This window comes from Aythya ferina (genome assembly GCF_964211825.1).
Source record: "Aythya ferina genome assembly, chromosome: 2".
NCBI lineage: Eukaryota > Metazoa > Chordata > Aves > Anseriformes > Anatidae > Aythya > Aythya ferina.
In genome coordinates this window covers 116074422-116096970 of record NC_140297.1, presented here as the reverse complement: position 1 = coordinate 116096970, position 22549 = coordinate 116074422, and the positions used below count along the sequence as shown (strand labels likewise).

The window sequence follows — 22549 nt, the reverse complement described above, 5'->3', positions numbered from 1 at the left end:
AATCTAGGTGAGGACAAATGGGGAGGTGATGTGCATGTACAGGCAGGGAACTTATTGCTTGACACGGATCAACAGAGCACTTAGGAAACCAGTGCAGTGGGAAATCAATATGACTCAGGGCCAGCTCTTACTTTGTGCTCTTTTGCCAATGCCAAAAAAAAAAAAAAAAAAAAAAAAAAAAAGGCAGCCTATCTCACACTTGGATTATTTTGGGTGATATATCTCTCATTTCATTTGTTTTATTATCTTTTATTTTTCTCAGAATGCAGTTGTGCAGTATAGCATATGCAAATAATAATAAGAAGAAATACGCATAGCTTTGTTATTTAGGACACATTTTCTTAAAGATCAAGTGGGCTCATTTAAGCTTCTTACTGAAGTTTTTGCCAAGGCAATGATGAATAAGTAAGGTTCGTTTTTAGTAAAGGTCGAATATCATTTTCATAGTCTGTGCTCTTATAAGTCACGTAAGTGAAGCAATTCTTAAATTGAGCAGCCAGGTACAATGGAAGTTCATTAATTACAGTTATTTGTTACCAGTAAACTTTACATAACCGGGAAGTAATCCTATACTAGGCAATGCATAAGAATTTACACTACCTACAGATTCCTACAATGGGATCAAAGAATGAAGAAGATTTTTTATCTTCAAGCCCCCACAGAACATTTCTCTCAGTCTTTAATCTCAAACATTTTCCCATCTTGAAATTTCTCTTGACCACTGAATTTCCCTTGATTATGTGGAAGCTTGGACTACAGAATACACGTGGGTCTTCCACAAGAAATCTGCTGTCTTCCTTTGATGCCTTCTGGGACCCCTCCTTTGACAAAGAGGTTCCCCAGGATCAGTCTGCAGCATCTTCAGTTCTTACCTAATCCAATGCTATATTACATTTTCAAATCAGGTCCAAGACAGTGGTTGAACCCACAGCCAGGCTCTTCCCTTAGCCGATTTGAAGAGACAGCTTATAGCAAAGAACTGTGCAGAGACAGCACACATGCATATTTTCCACATGCTGTGTCTCCATTTTTTGCAAATACTTTTATTTATCTTCCATATTGACACAAACAGGGCCAGCAGAGGAAGAAATTATATTTTAAGCTTTTCTGCTGTTCCCATGCATATGAACTATGCAATAAGACTCTCACACTTATGATGATAATTAAACCTCAAAAACTAAGGGCTTAATCCTGGCTCCTACTTAACTTGATGGCAATGTTCCCACTGATAAGGGATGGGGCCCAAATGTCCTGAACCACCACCCGTACCTCACAGGGAAGCTAAAGGGAAGCTTGCCCAAGGCAGGATGGTAGTATTTGGGCCTGAGAAGGAGGGTGACTGCAATAAAATCCTGCAGACCTTTATCACGACCTCTGCTTCTCAGAAAGCTTTGGGCAAAGCTCTGTTCTCAGTCTCATGAATCTGCCCACCACCGACGGGTTGGAGGGAGCTGGGCAAAGCAGAGAGGACAGAGCAATGCCGTGAGCACCTAAGAGGCAGTTTCTGCATTGAAATAGTGAAGTCATCAACGGCACAGCCTTTCCCCTTGATCATTTTCAGGGTCCCTCGCAATCATGAATTACACACAGCAATCAAAACTATGGGAGTGAACAAGACTGCTATAAAATGAAAGTGCCTGAAAACTTCTGTTGTAAGTCATAATTCCCTATTAACACACATCTGTACAGGATCTACCTTTTCATAGCTACAGTCAAAATTACATGGCAATGAGCATGCTAAATTCAGCTTCTCCTAGTGACAATCTTCACAGGCTCCCTGGGCTTGCCAGGGTGTAACGGGCAGAATTTGGCCCATCATGCAGGCTGCCCAGATTGCTGCTTCCATTAATTTTATATGAGCCTTTGTCTGCTGTTTTGCTTTAATCATGTGAAAATCACATCCTCTCATTTTTCGATTCCCAGCCCGTGGAACACCTGCCTGCCCCGCAAAAAGGGTATTTGAAGAGAAGTTTGTACGCCATGCTCAGACACAGCCCAGTGTGAGTTTTTAGCGTGTCAGTCAGTGAGTTAGAGGGAAAGGGTAAGGAGAAGCTAATCAGGATGAAATGAGATTAAAGGCTGTCTAATTTTACAGCAACTGTGATCCATCAGCCACTGTGAAAGTGACAGTGGAAATGAATGATGGAGACAGACAGGTGGGGCTGTACATTTCACTGATTTATCCTCAAATGCACTGGGCCTTATTTTATTGAGTGAACATGACCGCATTTATCATGACTGTCATCTAAACCCACTTCCCTCCATTTAAAAAGGTCACTTTACTAGGAGGGAGTAGGATAGAGGCACTTTCAAAACAGATTTAAAATTTAATAACACATGTTTATAAAACCCTGTGCAAGAATTCTCAACTTTATTAAAGACCGATTTAAAAAGAAGAAGAGAAGACTATTAAACAGAGGAAATGATGAAAAAAAAGCCATGGTCATCTGAGAAACATGCTTAGCCACCAAGGTGATAGGCGCCAGAGAATTCCTTGAGACAGACTGCCTACATGGATTAGCAGGACTAGGCAGAAACCACCTCTCCTAAGCCCCTGCCCCTCACACACCTTCCAAAGCTGGAGGCCTGCGGTTGACAAACTTGTGCTTTCCTGGACCAAGAGCAGAAAAAAGTCCAAGCATTCCTAGAAAAGACACTGTCTCCACCAGCCCCCTTCCCACAGCAGCACTCTGCACAGAAGGATAGCCTTCCTGGGCAAAAACTCCTTGCATATGCCAAACCTTAGTTAATAAAAGGCACCAGATAATGTCCTGGGACCTACTTTCAAAAATAGAGTCTACAGCTTATAGCCATGAAAAAACCCTCTCAGCCATAATGGCTGTGAGGTCAGCCAGATGCAATGATGCTCCAAAGGCACCTCCAGCTTCTGAGTGGCAAGGACAGTGACATACCTCACTTAGCTAACAAACAATAATGCACACAGTTTGCCTTATCTATTTTTATTTAGTTTCTGCCAACAATTGCACATTTAGGAAATGGCACCTGTTTGTTCTCCATACATTACCCAAGGGGTCACTGATTGCCTCGTCTCCCTACAATTCACCTTCTCCTGTCTATCCTCACTGTAACACTAACTAGCAGGGGAGAAGAGAGTACAGGAACGGCATTTCTTGAGACAGAAAGAAGGATTAGCTCTGGTCCCAGGAGATCTGAAAGTTGTGATACGGTCCACAGCCATTCCCCCGCTCTGCTGAAAACTCCTTTCAGAAACTGTATTTGATTCTTCTGTTCAAAGTTAAAAAAAATAAAATCCATAGATTTTTCACTGCCTTCAAATGTTCAGCTGCTTGGGATACAGGAGGTACTGTGATGAAAGCCAGGAAATCTCTTTCTAAACTACTGCAAAGCTGAGTATAGCTCCTTCAAGACTCAGCACACACCAAGAAGTCACGCTTACCATCTCTAATGACCTGTGCAGATGACACAAGAGAAGTGTGTTTCCAGGACCAGGATGTCATTACCAGAAGATATAAGGAAACAATAATGACCTTCCACAATATTAGCTGCCTAACTTGTTGGCAACATAATATTCAACTACTACTGCTTAAAACCTGGGTATTTCCACAGCTCTTCAGTGGGCAGGGTAACATGAGAAGACATTTCATTCCAGTACAGAAGGCACCTACAAACCCACTTTGGAAGACTGATTTGCTCAGGGCAGAGACATTTCATTTCCAACCGTCTCCCCAAAATGTTAGCCAGAGTACAGTTTGTCCAATTATTTGCTGTAAGCAGAGTATCAGATATTGTTTGCCTCGTCTTTGGTTCATAAATCATTTGCACAAAGTCTATACATTTACTACTGCATGTTACTTGTTATTACTCACCAAGGGGGTTATATAAATAAATGCTAGAATTCCTCTGAGAATTGTTCACTTCAATTGCTGGTTATTTAATAACTGTGGGGAAAGACTGACCACAATAAGTACGAAATTCTAGCCTCAGTGAACTGATTTTAAAGGTATCGGGTTTTCACCCACTGGTATTTTCTGAAGCAAATAGCTGTAAGTATTTCTTCTAGTCACACAGCGGTGTCAACCTTGAGTCTGAGCTTAACTCAGTGGAGGAAGCCTGGGACAATCCAACAGCAGCCACCAAAAGCAGAAATCCTAAGATCATCAGGATCAGGAAGCACTGTGCCTCAAAGTCACTTTCTAGGGTAACTAACAGGAATAGCTATGGTCCAGCTGTACCATAGAGAGCTCCATCAGTTCAGCTAGACACTTCACAACCTCTTCATACCCATGCTGGTTCTGAGCCAACTGCTCTCAAACCATCACAGGTAAAATGGGCAGAGGCCAGTTCATCTAGGATACAGCCCCTAGTCCAACTGAGGCTGCAAGTAAGCAAAGGTAAAATGCTACTCAAACCTACCTTCAACTCAAGATAACATAAGGATGAAGAAAAAGTTATCTGAGTGGGTGGAAGTCCTCTGAACCATTCTCAACATAGTGAATGATATTTCATATTAACAAAGATATTTCATATTATAAAGTTATTCCACATTAATGAAAACTTTTTTCATGCAAATTTCAGGTTATAATTTTGATACTTTCTTTGGAATAATACTAGCCAGGCTTCTTCAGTAGGGTTCTCAGTTTAATGGCTTTAATAGAGTAAATCTTTCTTAAGTGAGCATCTAAAACAAGACACATTCATATTGAAGCACCAGATCAGGCAAACATAATATCAGGAATAGCTCATAGCATCATGTACAGTTCCCAAAAAAGCAGATTGTTTTAAAGTTACCTGGATGCAAGTTCTGGGCACAGACCTGTCTATGTCCACTGAGTCCTACAGCAAAAAGGTTTGCTGGGTTTTCAGCAGCACATATATTTGATTGTTTGGAAGAGCAAGTTTTATCCATATATTTTGAAAGCTGCAAGCATTTATTTGTATTTCATTTGAATAATAAAGTAAAGCTGTCTACTTGGATCAAAACAGTCTGGAGAAAGTAGGAAAATACTGCACCTCCACCTTAGTAACTGTTCCTGTACACAATCCTTGCTGTGCAGCATTTACCAAATGCCTGCAGAGGCAGTGCCCCTCTGCTCCCTCTGGAATGAAGTACATCCCTGCAGCTGAACCACCGATGCGGCATCTGAGAAGCACACGTAAACCAATACACCACACTTCTTGTCATGAAGTGGAGCGGTGGGATATAACGTACAGTCCTGCGGGAACGTTAAAAATGACAGTTTTAGGAACCATGAGAAGTTCCTCTTGCTTTGTTATCCCCTACTTACGTGCTGACCTGCTGAAGGCTGCCTGTGGCCACCCAAGTCCCCTCACTGACTCATGCAGCCTGGCGGCAGGCAGTTTATCACACGACACTTTTTGTCCACCACAATGAGTTATGCAATGTTACCTCAGTGACGGTTGTTCCCCAATAGAATATGCTGTATACTTACTCAGGCCTGGATTTATGGTCTCTGAAGTAGAGCCCAACATATATTACTGGGAAATGACATCTCGTCACATCGTAATAGTCTCATGATGAAACATTCATGTGTGACATTTCGCACAACAAAATCTCCTCCTGGAGGAAATGATGAATAGTCCCTGATGGGATAAAACCACAGCAGAGTTGCGAGAAAGCTCCAGAAAGAAATACTATTTTGTCCCACTGGAAGCTTTCAGATACTCCAAGATAGCTGCTCAAGGACATGCACTCACTTTTCTAGCAGTGCCACAGAAAGAAAGACCTTGACCATGAGTGGCAGCTTATTGCCCAACTGCTTGTGTCTGGTTTCATCTGTTTGTGCCTCAATTTCTATCTGACCTTGAGATACATACATACTCCTAGTTTCCTCTGAAGGTATTGTTCCAAGCTCAGAACAACCACAGCCACTCCTAGTGTTTTCCTAGGGGGATCCTGTCAGTGCTGTTCTTGGACCTATGTCTTCAAAGGAACTCATTACATGCAGAAAGACCTTACTCAGCCTCCACTGTCCCAAAAGTCAAATCGTTTACTATTTTCTCCTCTGTCTCTGTATGTCCTATCCTATTCTCCACTTACTTTCTACTAACACATTTTCTGGAAGACCCTACATTTTCTTCTTTCTGCTAGATCTTGAAGTTATTCTAAGAGAAGAGGACATGGGAGAGGGGCATGCTGCTGTTTTATCATATTAGCACTGTGTTTTTCATACACTTTATTTCATTCATCACAGTTCGAAATCTTCAGAACAACACTGCTAAGAATTTTGGGAAGTCAGATACCTACAGGTATCTGAAGCAAAGTCTGAAACTGTCAACTTCCCGCATGCCTAAGCACAGTATGCAAAAGCAGAAACATCTATGTAGCTTCAAGTTAATGTATCTAGGCTGCCTAAAAAAAAAGTTCAGGAATCCCTGCCAGCAGCTCACAGGAATACTCTGAGTTTATCTTTAATGGGCAGGCTACTCAGACAACATACTGTTAGGGTGCTGAGGGCACCGATTGGACTTACTGGCCCTGAACAGCCTGGGGTCTCCACTAACATGGCTGCCCATGGGCCGAGGAGCCCCATTTCAACCCAGGTCTGGGCACACAGATCTGACCTGGGCCTCGCAGTCAGAGTGCTTGCTTCCAGTCTCCTGGATGGACCTCAGACCTATGCTGTAGGTAGCCCATGTCCTGGATGGACCCTGTGTAGGTAGACGTTGTAGCCTGTCTCCAGTTCCGTGTTTAGCCTTGTCTCCTGTGTGGATTGGACTCATGTTGTGGCTTGTCCTCATGGAGCCACCAGCCCTCGCTGCACCCTGACACGTACCCCCTAAGCAGAAGTCTTCCAGTCTGAGCAAGGACTGCAGCACAGACCTCCTGGTTCTGCACATCCCTACTCACACCATGAAAAAACAAGGCTCTGGAAGAACCTAACATCCTCATCACCATCAAAATCAGGTTCAAACACCTGAAAATGAGCATCTTACTGTTGACACTTTTTCATGTCAGACAGAAATAAATATAATTTTTAATATTCTTCTTGTTCAGGATGGATAAAAGAGCCCACTCTAAATTGTACTAAATATAGAATGATGTACAGGAATCAACCCACCTTCAGGGAATGTGAAAGACTTTTCTCCAACAGAAAACAGGTAGAAATGTTGCTCTCCTAGACCTCTCCCCCCAGATGGGATCCAAAGGATGGCAAAATGGCAGACCCATGGATAATTCAGAGAAGGAAATTCGACATGGGTAGCAAATTCATTTAGATAAAATTGGCTGAGTCCACTTATTTTGTAAAAGAGAATGTGAAATGAGAATGTATATCTGAAAAAATCCATGAACAGATTCTGACTAAATTTATGTTAACTTTATTTTGCTTTCTATAATAACAGCACTGTTTAACATTTTCAGAAAAACTGCTATAAAAATGTGTTGTGATGCCTAATTGTGAAGATTAGAAAAATTCATTGCATATAAGCATTCATTCCAGAAATTGTGCTCTGTCACCTCAAAGACTCTGAATGGATTTAGAAATCTTCCAGTCAGGAAACAAGCAAAACAAGGTTTCTTAAAATTAAATACCAAGGCTGAATATCACAGCACAAGTAGCTGCTATTTAAATCAAGTGGTGTCAAAATTCATGGACTGAACCATGTTCACATAGAATCACCAATAATTCACAAATCACACACTAGTGCATGGTCACGGACTGTTGACAAATAGGATAAAAGGTTAGGTTAATTTAAATCACTGACCATGCTGGGACTGCAGGATTGGACACACACAGTATAGTAAATTAAAGTCATTTGCTGTGATTAATCACAAATACTTGAAAAATACATAGCTAAGGATCCTCATGTGGCTTACATTCCATGTTGAAGAAGCTCATTTTGCAAACTTGTTCATAAAGCTATGATTTTTAGTTAGTCTGGTGAAGGGAAGAGAGGACTGAGACACAGAGACTGCAGGAATGAAACCAGGACTCAGTCGCTGATAATCATGGCTTGGACTAGGTGCTGGCAGAGACTGAGATGAAACTCAAGAAATGAATGAAATTGAAAAGAACAGAAAGGGAAGGGTGAAGGCAGGTTGGAGGGCATGTGGCAAAAGGGACCAGGACCAAAAGAAGAGATGGCATATCTGCAAACACAGCTGCAGGTACTGAGACAGAGTACCCGATCCTGGACTCCAGACCCTCCTCTGCTGTCAGCAACTCTTGGGGAAAACTTGTGTTGCTTGCATTCTCTGGTTTTCAGGGCATATAGCATCCATCCACTGTCACAGGTAACAGCCTCAAATCAGAAACCAGAGGTGTGTACAGAAGATCTACAAAACCAGCCTATATGGTGCACCTGTTCCTCAGCATACACTGAGAAGGCAATTTCACCTTCAGGCCTACATACATGCTGAGGAGATGTGGGGCCGTCAAGTTACTGACCCATTATGAGAGGCTGCAATGCACATTTCCTCCAGTACCTCTCTATTTATGCTGATACAGTCCTTGAAGAGGACTGTGATACCCCCCAGTTGCCCATCTTGCCGAGGACTCAGTCCCACAAACACCAGAGACATGCAGAAGCTGCAGAAACTGCCACTACAAGAAACATTCTTGTCCTCTCTTGTTCCCTGACCCCACATACTGTACCTCTCTCCTGTAGTTAATGCATGTATGCAGCTAAGCAGTAAACAAGCAGGAAACCACATCTTTTTATTAAGGTGCATGGAGTTTAACACAGATCTGTTTCCCAATAATTTTCCCTGCCTGGCCTGACAAACTGGACAAGGAGGCACCAGAGCAGCAGTGAGGCCATGAGAAGAAGGGAAAGACAAAACTATGTGAAACTCCAGCCTCATCACACAATACCAAACCTTTCAAATGGACCTCACCCAGTGTTGTTGTGGTCCTGTCTTTCTCACAGCCCAAGCAATCTAAGGCCTTCCTCATGCCAGCACAGTTTCTCCTTGGCGCCCCTCAGTGAGCCCTGTCAAAGCAATAATCTGGTAGAAAAATATCCCAGAAAACAAGAGAGTATATTTTCGTTTTGGTTTAATGCCCTAAGCAGGCTCACACAGGAGTTGAACAAGTTCCAGCACTGACGCGGAGGAGACAGGATCACGGGATGGGGTTTGAGTGCAAAGAAAGTAGAAACAGCAACAGCTTTATCTACCATATAACCACAGCCCATGTGCAAGGGATGGGGCTACCTTATGAATGAACCAGGTAATACTGAAGAAGACTTCTGACTGAAAGATGTTGCTTCACTTCTGAAGGGATGGGACTATGTCCCTTGCCACATATTCTTACTGCGGTGCTAGACAAGTCCCATAAGTGGACTTTTCCCATAACAACCAGCTTCCCTTCTTCTGAGAACACCCACTGTGTGCGTCTGATCCTTGTGTCTGGTATGCTGAGGTACTCCGTGAAGTAGGTGGGAGAGGCAACTTAGAAAGCAAGGTCTGAGGGGGTTTTGAATTGCTCCCCCAAAATAATGGATACCTTTGAATTGGACATCAGTGCACCTCTGCTCCTTGTCTGCAAAATGGAAACAGTGACAGACTATACAAAGAGGATGATGCCAAAATACAGTAACAAGTGCCAGTGAAGCAGTCAGACCCTGTTGTTGTGAACACTGGAAAGGAAACCTTGGGAAGAAAATCTGTCTTCAGAAGATTTTAGTTGCATGTGATAGACTGGATCTACTTGCTGAACAACAGAGAAGAAACACTGAGAGCAGAAACTCAGCACGGTCCCTTCTGTGCACTGACACATGACCAAGAATACTGTGTGTTATCAGCAGAGATTGTATCTTAATGCTTATGCAAACAGAGGCTGAATTGAGGTTGCAGAAGCTGCTTAATTCTCACATTTCCTAACTCCAGAGGGCTCGATGTCACCGGCTTTCTCATGTTCATTTCAAGCCACCAGTGCTCAGTGCAAGTCATTTGTGTGTGATACACCCTTGGTTTGACAGACAGCTGACTCCTTCTGTATCCTGCAGCTGCTCCAGCTTTTCTGGATACCCACCTAATGCCTACCTAGTTCACAGCAAGAGTTGCAGGAGCCCTCCTCCTCCTGTCACATTTCTTTCCTGCCTCCCTTCAGGCCGGTAGTTGTATGCTATGCCACTAGATGGTGTGCACTGTTCTCGCCTTCCCCCTCCCCCTGGGAAAGCATTTCCATCATATTTTGGCTTTAGGTTTCACAGCCAACCAAAAACAAAGAGGTGAAACACAGCACAAAAAAAAGACATAGCCAGCTTCCTCCCAAGCAGTTAACTTCTGTTTGTTCCTCATGTTCATTGTGAAAGGGAAGAAATCAAATGGAGTACAGACAAAAAAAACAACAAATGCTTTGCGCATCGATCCTGATAGATGCTGAGTCCTTCCACTGCCACTGGCTGCAATGGGCACTGGGAGTGCTCAGCAGCACTCAGGCTTTGGCACAGTTATCAGTCATACCTGCTTTGCCTCGTCTTGTCTCAGCTCCCCGAACCCAGACTGCATGAGAATCAGTCAGCGATTTCTCTGGCAGTCCACACACATCTGCTTTTCTACTCCACACACCAGTCCCAGTGAAATATAGCAGGCACAGTTCCCTTCCCTGCCAATACACCGCCAAATCTCTCTCCCTCTCTCTCTCTTTTAATAATGATCTGGAAGCCGGGTAAAACAACATGCTTGCTTTTGACAAAGAGGGTGCTTCCTCATTGTAAGAGTAAGGAAGGGGAAAGAGGCTGTAAAGGAGATTGTGAGACAAAAAAAGTAACCTGCTGAATTGCTGGGGGAAAAAACAAAACAAAACAAAACAAACAAACAAAAAAACCAACACACAAAACCCACCCCTCTAAGACAGTCACTCCTTTCCAAATGAAACATGGAGCTGTCCTGAAGGTTAATCCCAAACTGGATTGCATAAAGGTAGCCATATTACACCTATATTCTCATCTCCCTTAAGAACATTTCTGCTAAGGCACTCAAAAGCTGAAGTGTGCCTGTTCCATAAGGAATGTGGAAAAGGAATGGTATTTTCTTGTGCACGCACTGAAAATGCAGGTATCCTGGATCCCACATTCGGCACCATATCCCAGGCTAGCCCTGCAAGCTCCTGCAGACCCATCTTCTGCATGGTCAAGAGAAGAGGAACAAAAAGCCATGCTTATTTTGAAGCCAGTCTTTTCTTTTTCTTCCTCTTCCCACTCAGCAGAGGAAGGCTACATGTACCAGAGGGCAGCTACTGGGGTCTCTACCACACAGCTGCAGTAGGGACGGGGGTAAGCACACCCTCGGTTCTTCTCTTGACCCCAGTGGTAGGATAACTTGCATTTTTCATCCTGGCACAGGTGGCCCTGTGCTGTCCCAGATCCATGCTAGTGTCTCAAAAGCAATCTTTAAAGAGCCACACAAAGGTGCACACCCAGGTAGCAACACAGCACTTTAAGAGCAGGATTGCACCGTAGCTGTGTTCTGGGATATGCGCATGAGCAGATTTGTGCTGTCCAACAGCATGTCCTCTTCCACATGCCCTGCAAGTGAAAACTCAACTCAAGCTTCATCCCTGATGAACTTGGATTTTTACAAAGAGGAACAAATGAAAAATTGGGCAGAAGAAGAACCACAAAGGAAATACAATAAAAAAGTGCGCTTGAATTCTTTTATTTCAATTTGTTGCAAAAACACTGACAAAACGCACGTGCATCATTATCAGATATTAAAGCAGACTGACCCTGAGAAGTCTGCAGTTTTCCCATGAATTACTAAAACCAGGATATAATCCCAAATACTGTGCATTTGGGATTATATGTTCACATGGCCATTGGTCCGTATCTGGCTAAAATAAATATTTTTACAAGAATTAGGTTACCACTGATACAAATGGTTTTGATTCATCTTACAGAGTATAACAAGATGATCAGTGCAACTGCTTTGGTTTAGCATAATGCTTGTGAAAGTCAGCATTTACCAGCTGAACTGCAGTAATTGCTTCTAGACTCTAACAATTAGAAAAAGACACTAGCTTAAACTACCTTAAAGCTCTGATTAGATTGTTTAAAAGAGCACATTTTACCTTACATTTGTAACCACCTAGGAGCATGAGTACTAACAGGCATTGTGGCTCAACTAGTGGCTGCTACCTTGAAGAAAAATAGGTGAGATGGATCTCCTGCAATCCTTTGATGATAATATAATTATCAAAGGATTTAGACTCAGAAAAAATCCACAGATAACAAACAAGCAGTAATAGCAAATACTCTGAAAATGAGCTAGTGAAATCAGCCTATTCCTCATGCCAGTGTACAGCATTTCTACAATGCAAAACCACTGGAATTTTACACTAACATATCCCAAGAAACAATTACAAAATATGTGAGCAATTACAAAAGCCCATCTGGGACACTTGCTGACATCAGTGTCACTGAAGGTTCAAAAACACATTTATTCCTATTGCACTACCTAGGGTATATACAGGTTTGATAAACATGATTAATATGCATTTTTTGCAAGAATTTTGTCTTCAAATCACATCACAAATCTTGTGGGCTTAATCATTTGCTCTTTACTCTATGGTACAAGTGCTGATAACTCAGAACATTTTCAAAAATTACAATCCAGATCACTAAATGCAAGACACTACAGATGCTTGATACCCCTTCAATTTACTTTCAATTTACTTTCAATTTTCAACCATAAGATCAAAGCCTCCCATTTCAAAAACAATCAGTTGAATTGCAAAGCTTTGTCTTAATACACTAAATGTGCAAGATCAGAGATAAAACTGTTGGCAATGCTGCTAATTTAACTCAGCTGCAACTTCCTTTAAATAATCAGAATTAGGCTCTCCGGCTTTATTTAGACTCATGACAAAGGGCAGTATTATTGTTGCTCTGTGAGGGGATGCTCCCAGGGTAGAACTGTGAGTACTGAAATTGTTACGGTATAGCTTATCTGAAGAAATTCCGTGTGACTGACTTAGCTCTAACCAGTGTACTCCCAGGTTCTTCGTTGTTTTAAGGTCCCAGTCAGTCCAGGTCCCAAGTTTAATTAATAGAGGCCACAGGTGGCAGAAAACAACATGCTACAAAGGCATATAGAAACAATCAACAGATGGGCAAATCAAGTACTTCTTTCTAGATTTTTAGTATCTGTCTGCGGGTTGCTCCAGAGGATGACTACAAATCATCAGGTATTTTTCATTCACAGATTTCACTCAGCAGTATGAATTTGGTGCATACAGTTTACTTTTATTACCTCCAGAAGCTCAGACTCTCTTGTGCTTGTGCTTTTTTCACTTGCATGTTATTTTTGTACCAGTCTATACTGCCTATCCTGAGTAATTCCAGCTGGGGACTCAGAAGGAGGCTCTGGGATCTGCCCTCCTTGGGGCATGAAATCAGCCAAGGACTAGTATCATGCCTCTACATTTGATGGAGGTTCCTTGTACCCAGAAATACTGTCAGCAATCTTTCAGTGCTTTGGTGCTACCTTTACAGCCTTCTTTCTGCAAAGAGGAAGAGACTTTCTGCACCTGTACCAGTAATGGGGTCCCAGGCAAGCCACAGGCACACGAGCACCCATGGACAACTGCAGGACACTGCTCCTTCCTTGTTGCCACCAGCCTCCCACAGAGCATCCTTTTCTGAGCCTTCTCATGAGTGCCAAGGAGGAATTCATAGCACTGGGGAGTGCATTTTGTGTAGTGCAAAAAGGTAGTTAGTGATTTCAGAAGAAGAGACAAATAACCATGGTGCTTTATGTTTAAATGGCCAGCCCTGAACATGTTTTTTTTTTTTGGTCAAAATCAATAGAAGCAGATAGATCAATTGAAGTTTTCTGTATAAAAATGTTTTCTCATGAAACAGCAAGTTTAGCATTATTCAAACAAATTATTCTGTTATTTAAAGATGTATCTTCATTTCTGTTGAACACTGCTGTTTTGTGCCTGTGTAAAACTAGAGTTCTAGTCTCTAAGGAACCAGTTATTTTCTCTGAGCACAATGAATTGTTTTCTAATATTAAAAATTTCAAATGAAAGCCCTCAAGTGGCTGCAACTACTTAAGGAAGGCACTAGTGGTGTTTTACCTGGGGGAAAACCCTTTCCATGGCAGCCCTTCCTCTGTGAGAAGAGGCCAGGCTGATAAAATGAAGCAGTTGGGGTGAAGCTGAATCTTTCCTTCAGGAGAAGGACTTTATTGCTGTTGTAAATCTTTGCAGTTAAGAAAAATCAAACTTCCGAGTGCTTTAAATGATTATTTCCCTGTGTGTGCGCTGGAGACTGCCCATGAGTTGGTAGGAGAACAGTGGCTCCAAATTTGCTGTGTGAAACTGGCTCTGGTGCAGAAAACCCCTTGAAACAAGACCTAAGCTGGAGGCTTGAGCACTATATAAACCCTTATAGGGCACACCTGTGCCCTGGACATGTCCTTCTTTCTTGGAGCTGAAGTTACTGGGAGCCAGTAAATGCACAGCCAATCCCAGCAGCTGTGATTCTGCTGAATAAAACTGAGTTGAAATGAGCTTGTGCAGACATCAGTGGTCCTTCAGCTGAGAGATGAGGGCTGCACAGGGACCGGCCAGAAGGCTGGGCTGTGGACACAGCTCTGTACTCCTGTCTGCCACAGCTCTTAAAACAATATTAGTCTTCTGGAGATAGTAGATAGATAATCTCTGTCCTATGATAATGCGCAGTCGTATAGAGATGTTTACAGACGGTACTTAGTAAAGTACTTAAGCATGTATTTAAACACACTGCTGAACATCAGTGTGATTAATACTTTGCTGAATTAGAGATATGACACGAATACATTTTTCTGCTGTTGTAATTTTTCATTATATACGCTTATAAGCTGGTCATAAGGATTTTCTTTCAGTTTTGCATCCAGCAAATGAGTTAATTTGGGAGTCAAATTGTGCCTTAGTTATGCCTGCACAATGCCCTTCACATGCATGAGGGCAGAAAACTGCTCCATGACGTTTAATTGGACTTTTCTGTTACTCTTTAACAATTCATGTAGAAAAAAAAAATCTGGTTCTTTCTCATCTGGCAACTGTTTGACATTCCTTTCATGTTATTGCAATAATCAGAAAAGTATATCTTACATATGGTGCATATTCTTGTTAAGGCTATGCATATATAGCAGCTATAATTCCTGACCAGTAAGCAAGCAGCTGCTGATGAGTGAAGATCAGACCCCTATGCTCGGTTCTTATGCGTGCAAAACTGGGGGGAGAAAGGTGGCTAGTACATCACTTATCATGGTAATTTAATTAAAATCTATTTTAACAATTACTATTTTAACGATTGTATTTCTTCTATTTTAATGATTTCTATTAACATCATTTGCCGAGGCTCCCCAGGTGAAAGTGAAAGCTCAAGTGCAGCTCTTCCTGACTTTGTCCTTTCCTGCTTAACCCAAAGAAGAGCATTTACCATCTCCTAGTTTCAACTTTTCAAGTCTAACCTTCTGTGTTTTTTGGTTTAAGTAGAAACTGAAAGCATTGGACTACCCATTTGCATTAAGATGCTGGTTATTGTCATCACTGCAAAACAGTTGCTTCAGTCATATTTATGTAGCTTTCACACACAAGAAAACAGGCTTGATTTAATAGTGTAAGCTCCTGGCACACACCACCCCATGGCCAAAGCCACCCCATGTTGGGCTCTTCCACTTGCCTCCCTACGTAGGCCGCGTGCCCACACTCTCGTTACACAATGTACTGCATTCAACACCCTGCCTTGGTGCCCAATAAATAGATACCTCTCTGGGAGACTGTGACAGCACCCTCCCACCCTGTGTCACACACACTGACTTAAAATGTCTCCTAAAAGCATTGAAATGTCCTAGGGCAGCCCTGGAAGAGACCCAGGCAGAGGGTGGGCCTGAACACCTCCCACAGCAGAGCCCCAGGCCCAAGGTCCCAAGCCAAGGCCCCTGAGAAGTCAACCCAGTGATTCTTCAGGTCAGCTCTTGAGGGGACTGAAGCCACAACAAGCTTTATTATTTCTATTTATTTATTATTATTATTATTTATTTATTTTTTACACCTGGGGGTGATCTATTCACTAGCAGATGGGGCGCAGCTATGGGCAGCTATGGGGCAATGTAGGGTAGCTCACCCTACACCTGTCCTTGTTGCTCCTGCTCTGCTCAGTGCATACTGGAGGGCATCACTTGTCTAGGTAGTCAGGAAGGCATATTTTAAAAACATTAATTAATTTTCCCCAGACAATTGAGGCCAGGCCAGGATTTGCACCTTCCCCAGTGCTCAGTCTGGTTTTAAGCAATGGGATTTCCACCATTTCCCGTGGGGGATTATTCCACAACCTAATAGATCTCAATGTCAGGAAGTTTTTTCCTGATACTCAGCCATAATTCATATCCATGAATTATGAGCTACTGTCGACATCACACCCATTGAGGCATTCCTAGAGCCTGCTTCATTTAAAATTATATGCTCTAGTTATGCAGGGTTTCTGTGTACTAGGGCAAAATGCTTTTTCTGCAGGTTAATTCATTACTATTCAATTTGTTAACACTTTTTTGCTCAGTGTGAACAGTCATTTTGCAGTTGCATACCCTATAGTAGCACAATATCCATTTGAGAATAGAATCACAATATATAAATATGACAAAACAACATAGCAAAATCCATCCCTGTAAAGACATATTAGTCTGTTCCTGCAGATACTTACTCCAGCATTCAGTTAAATGAAAGCAGTAGCTCATACAACACCTGGTAAGAGACAGAAAGCTTAGAAAAAAAAAACCTCTCAAGTCCATAATGAATTTTATTTCTGTCCTTAACAGAGGGAACAGGAGGGTAGGGAAGCAAGTTGGGAAGGGAAGAGGGAGGAGGAAGGGAAGGAAGAAAAGAACTTAATCCAGCTGTGAAAAAAAAAATAGAGGAAAATTGAAAAGAGAATGACCTCCTACAAACAGTAAGCCACCTCAATGCAACTGAAACATACAACAGTGAAAACAATAAAGTTGAGGATGCAAAATGTACACCTCTTCCCATTAATACCAATTATGAAACTGAAAAAGCTAAGGCAGGTTTCTGAAATCTGTATTGCAGAAAACTGTATACAAAACTTCTTGGAAGGACTCTGCCTTTTCTGTTAGGAACATTTGAAAGAAGAAAATTTGCAAAGCATGTATCTATTTCTCAAAAAGTCAGAGGATTTCTATGAGAATTGTTTATGATTACATTTTGCCCAGCAAGTGGTGCTTTTGCCATCCTGTTTGCAACCCATTTGTACATAAATAAAATGTCACAGTAGATACCAGAAAAGGGATTGCTTTCTAAAGTAAGCAAATAGGAACACACCAGAGTTCATTTTCATTTCCATACATGCCTAGCTCCCATTAATGCTACATAAATCCCAGTGCAACTAGATGAGAATAAACTCATAAATTTTACCTGAAATCATCTAAGAAACAGAAAGCCATGTTTGCAGTGAGCTCTGAATTCACACAATGCCACACAATTTTGCATGGTAGCTGTTCCAAGTATTTCATTTTTTAGAGACAGCGGCCAAATAGCTTTAAGGGACATACACAGAGCTGGTGAGAACATTTTTGGTGATATTTCCTTACACTACAGATGATGTGACTTCACTGAAATCTGTATCTAGCCAAATGGGGCACTTTCTTTGGTCAGAGGACAGGACAACATAGCTTCCAGTCTCTACTCTACCTGGACCATGGCATGTGCATCTATAGCAGACACAACACATCCACAGGCTAAGATAACTTGAAATGCTGCAGATTCTTTAGGACTGCATTAAGCCCAGGTAAACATGCTGTGCTACCCACTGGTACCCACTGGTTTACTGGCAAAGGCATGGTAATTTGTTATTTGTATCCGTGTTTCTGGTCTACAGCTAGCTTTGCACAAATCGTGGTCAAAGCTCTCTCTGGTGGGGCTGTGAAATACCCATTGGGTCATATTTGAGGGACTCAAGTTAAAAAAATTGTTCCATCTTGGGCAAGGTAGGAAGTTGAACCTCAGTTGGCTGCCTCTTCCCAGCCCCACAAGAAGTGTTGATATGAGACAGGATATTCTGATACAATTCTGGTTTTGCAAATAAATAAATAAAGGAAGGAATTTGTTTTCATTTTGCTTTGGAGCTCATCGTAGAAGTTGCTGCAAAATGGAACTGTCATCCTCAAGCCATCTGGAAAGATGAGTAACTCAAGTTGAAAGATGAGGTAGAAAAAGGTAAGTTCTGTGATCCAGGAGGAGGGTTGTGAGTCAAAGGTTTTGATTTACTTGCAAGGATACAGCAGGGAGCAGCATCTCCACGTATCAGCAGCTTTCTTTGTAAGACATCTCCACAGAAGCTTGACATCAGCATCTACTGTGGAAATGGCACAGATCATTTGGTAATTCATGTTGTCTTACACCTGTCACCTTCTAACTTGGAGACACACACCTCATCTCTGCACTGTCTCAATCCCCTGCCTAAGGATGTTTTGGAACAGGTGGAACAGGGTTGTGTCCTGTTCTTCTGTCCCAGTCAGGTTTTCAACCACAAATGGTCCTTGCTTAGCACAAGCAGGGAACAGGACATTCAGGTAACAGTTCGGGACGCTACCTGAGAGTAACTGCTGGTGGAGTTTCTGAGGATGAAGATGAGTAGATTTGGGCATGCTTGTGTATACAAAAGAAAATAAAACATCTTGAAAGGCATCTTTGTATATGCAAAAGAAAATGAACAATTTCATACATCCACGTTTCCAGAAAGGTGGGTGTTCAGAAATCTGTAATAGAGTGCAGAAGGCAGCCAACAGAAGCTGAAAGACTGTTGAGATCTTTAGCACAAACAGACTTCATCTGGTCTAAATAAGATTTAATAATCTTATTAAGACTAGCTGTTTCAAAGATATCATGTAGAAAAATATAAAGTGACTAGGAATATAGGAAGAGAAAGCTATCCACTACCTATGATGCACCACACTTATAAACAAGGGGGGGATATGCAGAATAATATGCTTTATGAATAAGCAGAAAGACTCAATTGAAATTTCACAAAAAATTGTGAATAATTTATATTAGCCCTTCATTCCCTGAGGGTTTCAGCTGAAAGAAGGCAAAATGAAGTTAACAGATTGCTTGGTCAAGCCAAGCACAGAAAACGGAAGTTATCACAAGATACACAGTCAAAAAACACCTGTGTAAAAGCAGACGCTAACAACATTGTAATGAAAAAGAAAAATACACAGAAAAAGGGTTAACATTTCTTGAAAGTTATGTCAAATAACTTGCACAAGAAAATAATATTTAACAAATGCAGCATTCATTGTGAGAACATGCTACATTTTCACTCATTCTTAAAGCTCTGTCTTGCTCTTAGATACGCAGGCATGCATCATTAATGGCACTTGCATGGTTGAATTCCCATGCATCATCCTCAGAACAGGAATTGCGGCTAACCTCTACTATGTCACATACAAAAAATATTCTTTACTAAATTTCTGCTCGCCACTGTGCTCTCATACTTCCCTGTATGTGAAGATCATGTATCTTATTGGCAGTGTGTCTGATCACATTGAATAAATCTCCTAAATCCAGCCTTAATGTTGGATAGTTGTACCAGTCAGTCAACGTTGTGACCTTATTTCCTGTTCTTTAACTTTTTAAATGGGGATAAATATGGGGACGGAAAATACCAATAGAATTTATGTTTAAAATTATCTTTTAATGCAATACGTGCATCTAAAAAGTAGAATAAATATGAGCATGTGCATACGTGTATATGTACTTGCACAGCTTCTACACATACCTGCCACGTTTATTAAATCTGTCTAGTAGATAATATCAAGACTTCTTCTGCCTTAGTAATATGCTAATGCTTGCTCAAGCTTTTCAATGCAGTGCTGAAACCATCCTTGACACAGCACTAAAGGAGAAGCTGCAGCATTCCAGACTGCTGGATAAATGGAGTAAGAGGGAGGAAATTTATTAGGGCTGCCAAGAACTGTTCATCAAGACACATTTTTGATTAACGTAAGTGTGTACTATTTTCACAGGTGACAAAAGAGGGTGAAGAGATTATAACTGGCATATGTCAAGAGATTTAACCAGTCCATCTGACTCAACTCACTTTTTGCAAATACCACTTCTTTTACACAGTTTGCCTATTGATTAGAGACAAATTGAAGGAGGAAACTCCTGCTTCTAACACACTAACCTTCTTTTAAAAAGTAAAACCTCTACAGTGGATGAATTTCGTACTTAAAAGAATTAAACATTTCCAAAGCCAAAATATATGCTAGGCATCTAGCGGTACATAAACTAACATTTATGCTTTTGAAAATGTCTCCCAAGAACCTCTGATGTATGCATATAAATCATACTGTCTGTCTTGTAGTATTTTCTTGTAGTATCTGTCTTGTGGTATTTTCTTCGAAAAGAAGGGAAAACTGGTTTAAAGCACTCAAACACGGGAAGGACCAAGGAACTCTTAGTGATGCCAAAGCTGTTTCAGGAAAACAGCAGAGCAAAGGTTTTGTTATGAACATGCCCAAGAAGGACAGGGCACCATTCTGCATAGGAATGGCTGACACAACCAGGTGTTACAGAATTGCCAGAGGAAGCAGGAAAGAAGAAAATACCACCTATCCCTGCAGAAATGGTGTGGGCTGGGAAGGGGGTGACCCAAGTTCTCTGATGTTATGACATGAAGCAAACCAGCATACCACTTAACCTTTCTATCATTTGACTTCTCTGTATGTAGAATGTGTAAAAAATAATGCTTGTGCAGCTCTGAAAGGTTTTGTAGAACCACCAGCACGTGTAAGTTCTGATTGACATTCAAAATGGTGTTACTGAAGATGGAGGACTGTTGTCCATGAGGTTGCACTGTCACAGAACACATTCAAGGGAAATTTGAAAAGTCGAAATGACAGAAGCAAAAATAATGTTGATAAGACTGCCTGAAGTGGGGACTGCCTCGTGTGAAAACGGAAACACAGCTAACTCGGGGAAGGAAGATGGACAACCTTTGTGAGGGCATCATGCATGAAAAGGTTACTGGCTACTTGTTACAATCAGTCGGAGGAAGACCCGCAACTGACAACACCTTGATGTGTCAACCACTTTGTGGTTGCTGCTGGCATGGAGAAAGGTGGAGAAGGAAATTGAAGTGCCCGATTCACTGTTTGTCCTTACACATTGACCAAACACAGCATACTGAAACAGACCTAGTAAAGAGCAGGGAGTTCACAAAATTCAAGATGATTAAAATAAGATTACAGGATAACTAGGAAAGGAGGTAACCAGAAGTGAGTGCTAGTTATTTTGACAAAACTTTTAAGTTTGGTGACCTTCAAGACATTTCCCCTTCATTCCTAACCAAATATATCACCTATGCTATACTTCTCATTAGATAATGACATTGGTTTTTACATTGGTTTAAAATCCAAATCTAATGCAATACCTAAGCATGAATATATTATCACCTATAAATGTATTTTGATGCTTATTGTATCCTCTTCATGGTTTACACAGATGATGTGGTTATATCTAGGGAGGTTAAGGAATGTTACAATTAGCATCTTCTTAAAAAACAAAGTACTGATATGGAAGAAAGAACTGCTGCAGCTTCACATGATGAACATGCCATGTAAGAGCTCAGTAACATTTCCAAGTATTTTACCCCTTTGTGCTTTAGATAGAAGAAAAGTTCTGCATTGAGAGGAAGATTCACTATATACCTAGAAATCTGTAAGAGACAATTTTTCTCCTACTTAACACCTATAATCAGACAGATGGATACATTGTGATGGAAAAAAAATACCAAAAAGGAAAAGGAAAAAAAAAAAAAAAAAAAAACAACCTCCAAATAAAACAATGACTGCATCATTTTTATTTATTTCTTTCATTCTCTGTTCAGGTAGCAAGAAATTTAATTCCAGTTGGATCAGTCTCTTGTGATATTTTTTTCTTTCATTTAATATATTTTTAAATGCTCAGAGGCATTATGACAGAAAAGCATGTATTTTTTGCCCTGGTTTATACCCATCATCTTTACTATTACAACAAGACAAAAGCATTAAAGTAAAATTAATCATGTCAGAAGATTTTAGCAAAAAACAAGTGAGACCATGCATAAAGCATCGCTTTGTCTAGTGTGAAGTCACGCTCTGATTAAAAACATATAATGAAAGTGAAAGTAATACATCATTGCCTTAGCAGTAGGGTTTTTGGGAGAGCTATGCAATTCTGAGCACAAAAAATCTTTATAGGCTCTGAATTTCGAAACTTGCAAAGATTACAGAATAATTCTAACAAACAAAACATTGTTTCACTTCTTTAATTAATCTTAAACGTTGTAAGTAAAGCAAACAACCAAAGGAGCTCCATGATTAAACAAGGACTCCTGGCAGAACTGTAACTCAAAATTAAAAGAGAAGTAGCAATAGCTGGTTCTGGCCAGGGAGGGATGAGGTTGTGACATGGAGACACCCCAGCTGTTCCAAATCCAATAAGTAGTTTTGAGGACTGCAAAACATCATGGAATAATGAAAATCCCTTAACAGAGCAGAACTTTCACTGTTAATACAGACCCATCAGCTTCAGTTTGTGTCACTGCCAGT

The 22549-nt window shown here is 41.2% G+C and overlaps 1 protein-coding gene across 1 annotated transcript in view; it reads right to left on the bottom strand.

Moving 5' to 3' along the window:
* The window catches only part of KLHL14 (kelch like family member 14), a 64199-nt gene that overhangs the window by 19951 nt on the left and 21699 nt on the right, over positions 1-22549 (bottom strand). The gene's annotated exons all lie outside the window — the stretch shown is intronic.